The 6104-nt window shown below is 49.9% G+C and overlaps 1 protein-coding gene across 3 annotated transcripts in view; it reads right to left on the bottom strand.

Annotated features, from left to right (window-relative positions):
• The window catches only part of EVA1A (eva-1 homolog A, regulator of programmed cell death), a 145200-nt gene that overhangs the window by 45469 nt on the left and 93627 nt on the right, over positions 1-6104 (bottom strand). Inside the window, exon 1 of one of the 3 annotated variants that reach the window (XM_015859943.2) lies at positions 4447-4838. The exons of the other annotated variants lie outside the window; for them this stretch is intronic. The gene's annotated coding sequence lies outside the window, so the exon portion shown is untranslated. Of the gene's footprint in view, positions 1-4446; positions 4839-6104 lie in introns of those variants that run through there. 3 annotated transcript variants of the gene reach the window in all.

Genomic DNA, 6104 nt, shown 5'->3' on the forward strand with positions numbered 1-6104 from the left:
CTCCATACCTGCTAAATATATGAACCTCAATGTAACCATTGAACGAAGGGGAAGAAAAGATATGAGAAACGTAAGCTTAGAGTCTGCCAACTATTCCAAAACTGGATTGCTGCATATAGTAAATAGAAACAACAGAACAGGAGTCGGGAATTTCAGTCTTTCGTGGGCATGGATGTAGTAAATCAGCTCTGCAGTTCAACGCAGCCAAAGTACAGTGTAAAGTAACATGTCTGAGGGAAAGGACTGAACTCAAAAGCACATATTCAAATGTGACATTCGTGCACTATACTAGCCAGGACAAGCAGGCTGATTTCATTAAAGAAATAGAAATCTCTGCAGAACATACAGTCCATGTATGCATTCTAAAGAAGGTAAAAAGCAACTGGAATCCGAGCATAATTTTCATCATTTTAGAGGATTCAGAGGGGAATCTGAGCGGCTATTAAAATAAAAGGAGCACAAGGTGTATGTTATTAATCTAAAACCATATCTTGCAGGTACTGTGAGAGTCAGGTGCCACTGAGGAGGAGCTACGGGCTTCACACAGCACTCTCATTATTCTTAGTACGGGAACTGAAAACCAAGAAGAAAACTCAGACTTATAGAGCATGTTCTCTGTACATTTCAGCTACAGCAATACCAAAGTATTCAAACTGTGTCCATTTCAAATGTTCTCAGCTTTCAATTGCTCCAGTCCCTGCAGAAATAACTACCACTTCAAGGAGAAGTCAAGAAGAGAGCAAAAGCGGTCTCTTCATTGCCATTGGTCAGAAAGAGCCATTTAAATAGTGTAGTCAATGTGGGGAATCCATGGCAGTGCCATAATGTTTCCTTCCCTTTGTAGGAGCGCAGAATGCTTTCTGAACTGATTGATGCAGCAACTGGCAGCTGCTGCTGGCGCAGAAGGAGATGAAGCGCACTGTGCACCTTGCAATGAAGGTGAACAGACTCTGTCCTGAAGTCCTGATCTCCAGCAGTGCTGCGGTACAGCATTGCAGACAGCCCGGGGTGCATCCAGAGTGATCTGACCCGGCACATTGCTGGGAACCCGCATGAGGAACATGGAGTCAGAGAGCCTGAGCTGGGACTCCCACCATGGCTCTGTGGAGATCACACACCTCGCAGCCAACACCTCAACGCTGACCTCCTGCAGGGTCAGGTTTGTTCTCAGTGGGGAAAGAAAACCTCTCACAGTCACCAGATTAAGCTGAACAAGAGCTAACAAGAACTGGAGAAACAACGGGAGTGGCTTCTTCATTCTGCCCCAAGAGAACAATCTGGTTTTTATTACAAAATTCCAGCCCCGAGCTTCCTCCCACAGGACTGAGCGTGGAGGCCTGGACTTGTATAAATTAACCAAAAATAACACTTCCAGGGAGGGAAGGGACGGCTGAGGGGATTGCAATGGGACGCAGCAGCCTCTCACCTCATGCTCGGCACTTCAGGCCCAGCAGAAATCAGGATTAAGGAGAAGCTCTGAGCTCGTGTGAAAGCTTTTGGTCCCCCCGGCTGGATCCCTGGGGAGCAAGTGATGCCACAGCACCAGCAGCTGGGGCAGCTACGTCAGGAGCAATTCCCAGCCACCATCCCACCCTCAGCATCAAACCATTTTAAACAGCTGTGAGCTGCACAGTGTCAAAGCTCAGACTGACAGTGATCTGCAGCCTCTGGTAGCAAACATGTTTAAAAATAGTCAACGCAAACAAGTCGCTGTTTGGGAAGGGATGGAGAGGGAAGGAGGCACACAGCTTTCTGGCTCCTGACCATCCCAGCTACACATCCTCCTTGCTATGGCAATACCCCATAAACAGAACAGCCATCAACAGCTCCCTGCAGAACAAGAGCTGTCCTCGGGTAGCAACACGGCCTTAGAATGAACAGGAGATCTGTGCAGGCGAGTTGAAGGCTCAGTAGAGCATGTAGATGTTGCCTTAATTTGTGTATCAGCACTTAGATACCACAGGAACTGGAGCTCCAACCCCAGCAGAAACTGAAGTCTTCACAGCCGGAGGCCTCTCACAATACTCCTTTCCCTGCTGCACCGAGGTGGTTTAGAAGAGAGGTTTTCCTCAAGGTAACACTTCGGTGACGTCATTTAAGACAACAGGATTAAGCTGAAACAGACAATTTATGTTGTGCAACAGGAAATATTTCCAGACAGTGCAGTCTGTTGGGCTGCAGAGCGCGTTCCCAGGGCAAGCAGCAGAACTGGAATCGCCATCCCTTGACTCATCTGTCAAAGCCCCATCAGCGCTGAAAGCACGGTGTGGAGAACGTGCCCACATAGGAAAGAGATGGGACAGGGAGCTGCTCTTCAGCATCTGCTTTTACACAGCACAAGGTTCCATGACACGTGGAGGAAGTGAGAAAGACAGAGACAGAAAGGTCCTGGTGATACTCAGCACCCTCCAGTTCCCAAATAAAAGGACTCCTGTCCACTCTCAACTGCTGTAAATCAGGAATAACTTCACTGGAATCAGTAGAGCAATATCAGCTTGAGACGAAGCAGGTTCACATTCAGACACAAAATTTAAGGGTGACATTGCATTGGTCTTACCTAAGGCAAGATCCCACTTAGCATCCACAGGTTAAGTCTTAGGATAGTTTAGAATCAGACCACGCAAAACTGCATTTGAAACAGCCATTTTCTCTTAACATCTGAACACAGGGATGGACTCCTAAAGAACTTTCGGTACTAACCACCCTCCTAGCAGTGCCTGAAGTACTGTTAGACCCCCCAGACACATTGCACACGCAATGACTCAGTTCCCGTAAGAGTTAAATTGCTGGACTCCTGCAAAAACATCAGTCTGACTCCAGTCCCTTCCCCACCTAGAAATACAAAACACAGTTCCAGGTAAGCACCATTTCTTAGGTGTGCTGGGAGTAATTCCTGCTACAAATTCTCTCCTCCCCCTCTTACACAAGATCATCAGCCTCTTCACTGTGTCTCTGCTAGTAAACTAAATGGTGCCAGAGCCCATTCCTTGGCCCCGAAGCCAACTGGCATAGCTGCCAACACACTATTAAACTTCCCTACACTCTGAAACAAGGTGATAACATCCAAACTGCCTTTCCGGAGTGTCCTGGTCTATCCCAGCTCTGAGCAGTGCACAGAAGCCACGTGGAGGGCTGTGCCCATGTGCCAGGACAGCCCACCAAGCCCAGCTCACTGGTAGAGCCCGAGGCCAACAGTGGGAAACACTGCAAGTAAAGAACATTCCTTGACAAGTCAGTAAGGAGCAGCACGGTATTCAGAATGAGCCTGGGAGATGGGCAGACTAAAAAAAGCACTACCTACAGAACTCCATTGTGAAAGAAAAAGAAAAAACAAAACCAAACCCTCCCTTACAGAAACTGTAAAATAAACTTTGAGCTTTTGCCTAGAAATCAAATCCAAACAAAGCTGCCAGCAGCGTCCCCTGGGTCCATCACTGCCGATGGCAGCAAGACAAGGAATGCCAGGGCTGGGCAGGGAGCTCCAATGTTCCCAGGCCACGGGAGGTGACGTGCATGAGCAGGAGGCTGCAGCAAGAGACTGCTGTGCTGTCATGGTTTTGTAAGTATAGGTAAATACAGATAACACGCGATGTGCTCAAGGTGTGCTCAGTGTATCCCCATCTGTACCTTCTCCCACTGCGTTCTCATCCTCAGATCAGCGCTAAACTAACATCAAACAAGGGTGACCTGAGAGAGTAGCACGAGTTTAGCAATGACTTGGAGCTAAACACATTGCACTAAGATCATTCTTCCCAAGGCCAGATCTGAGGTGCTCTTCCCCGCTCCTAATTAACTGGTACATATTATACATACAGTTGGCCCTTCCAAATGCTGCTGCGTAGCTGGAGGTGTTGGCAGCTGATGCTGCCCATGGAGACCCCGGGGTTGTGCACCACCGTCCGTCTGACGGCATATAGTGCCCTGCAAGCTCTTCTCTCCCTCTGTACTGACATGCTGGAATCTACTGCCCTGTGTCAGTGAGTTCAAGGAAGGCCTTAACCCTGAGAGCTCCAGGATCGGGCTCCAGCACATGGCCCGGGACAGAGCTGTCACTTTGTTACGCTCTGCTTGTCCGAGAAACAGTCAAAACGAGCTGGACAGAAATAGCCGATGAAGTCACAGCTGCTCCACTTTAAAGCACAAACATTTGTGCCGTTTTCTCACCAAATAAATAAATATACGTGCTTTCGGCAAGCAAATAAGGGGATGCCAGAGGAAAGAGATCGCAGGCAGGTCTGTACACACGGCAGCTGATCTGTGCCCACACTGAGAGAGTGCAATACAGATTCCAGCAAGCATCAGTTGTTTCAGGCAGCAGCCGCCGTGCCCGCACACACACACCAACCAGCCCAAAAACCCCCCAGCGAGGCACACGCGGGGCTGGAGCTTAAAGACAAACAGGCAGCAGAGCACTCGGCGCAGCCCTTCCTTCCATCCCTTCCCTACCTTCTGCACGGCCGGGATGGTTCCTCCTTCGCCTTCCCGTCCGCACAGCAGCCCGAGCCCCGCAGCCGAGTCAGCTCCGCATCCCCAGCGCTCGGCAAGGAAGTTCTTGAGCAAGAAGAGCGCAGCGGCTGTGCCTTCAACACGGAGCACAGCGGCTGTGCCTTCAACACCGAGCACAGCGGCTCTGCCTTCAACACCGAGCACAGCGGCTGTGCCTTCAAACCCGGCTGTCTGGGATCAAAATAAAAGCGCTGCTGGGAGAAGGGAGTTGTGTTACCGCTCGGCTCTGCTGGGACGGCGGAGCGGTGCGGCAGCGGCTGCTCTCAGCCCCGGAGCAGCGGCAAAGAGCGTGTATGAGTGTGTGAGTGTGTGTGAGTGTGTTTGGGAGCGGTGTCGGGGCGGGCAGCAACAGGAAATGACACAGAAACTTCGCCGAGCTCCAATCCAAACGTGGCCCTTGACATGAAAGAAGGGGGAGGCAGTTCGGGGGGTGGAGGGGAGAATTTTTCTCCCTCATTAAGTAACCTGGAAATCTGCAGACTGGAGAGGGAAAAAACAAACAAAAAGCAAACCGAAATGAAGCGGTGAGAAGTTTAATTAAAGCAGAGAGTGGAGTGGAAGGGAGCTGACATCTGAGCTCTGCTCTGGAGCAGGAGCTGTGTGATGGTGTCAGACCTGAGAGGTGCCCCATCATTGGAGGTGCCCAAGGCCGGGCTGGATGGGGCCCTGGGCAGCCTGACCACAGTAGAGGGCTGGGATTGGGCTTTAAGGTCCCTTCCAGCCCAAGTCATTGTATGATTCTATGAATTTAAAGCATCCTTCAGGCCTGACACCTTGCATGTACTGTTCCAGCATCCATCAGATGTAGCAGGCAGTGCCACAAACCCTTTCTAAGGAGTCCATTTCGCCTTCCTGGCTCGGGACCCATGCTGCTGCTGCATGGCAGTTGGGATGGATGCCAGACTCACCCCCACCACTGGTCACTGAGGCACAGGTCAGGTAGAAACACTGCTGGGAATTAGGAGGATTGCCCCTCATCCTGCTCAGACATATCTCAATAGACAGAAAGTTATGCGGACAGCTGGAATTCACGTCTAAGCCCAGATTCAACTCCAAACTGAAAAGGAAACATAAACAGATTCATTCTGGCCACCAACAGCAATGTAATAGGAGTTTAAGGTTGGCTTTTTTCTTTTCCCGTTATGAATTAACAGCACTATGAATTACAGCACATCTTTCATTCCATATCAGAGCCCTGCAGTGAAGGATGACCCATCCCAGATAAGACACTCCAGTCTTATCACCCTGTCAAGAACAAAAGCTTCCTTTTCAATCTGTATTTCCTCTGGTTTCATTCCTCACCCTCAGCCCTGGCCATCACCCTTCAGTCTGCTCCATGAGAATCACAAAATTATTAAGGTTGGAAAAAACCCACTAAGATCCCAAAGTCCAACCCCAGCCCACCCCACCGTGTCCCCTGACCACATCCCTCAGTGCCACATCTCCACAGTTCTGTAACACCTCCAAGGATGACTCCCAGGGCAGCCTGTACCACTGCATCATCCATCACTCCTTCTGATAAGAACTTCTTCCTAATAAGCCAAAGAATCCTAAAATGGCCTGTGTTGCAAAGGCCCACAGTGCTCATCCAGCTCCAA

This window comes from Coturnix japonica, chromosome 3 (genome assembly GCF_001577835.2).
Source record: "Coturnix japonica isolate 7356 chromosome 3, Coturnix japonica 2.1, whole genome shotgun sequence".
Taxonomy (NCBI): Eukaryota; Metazoa; Chordata; class Aves; order Galliformes; family Phasianidae; genus Coturnix; species Coturnix japonica.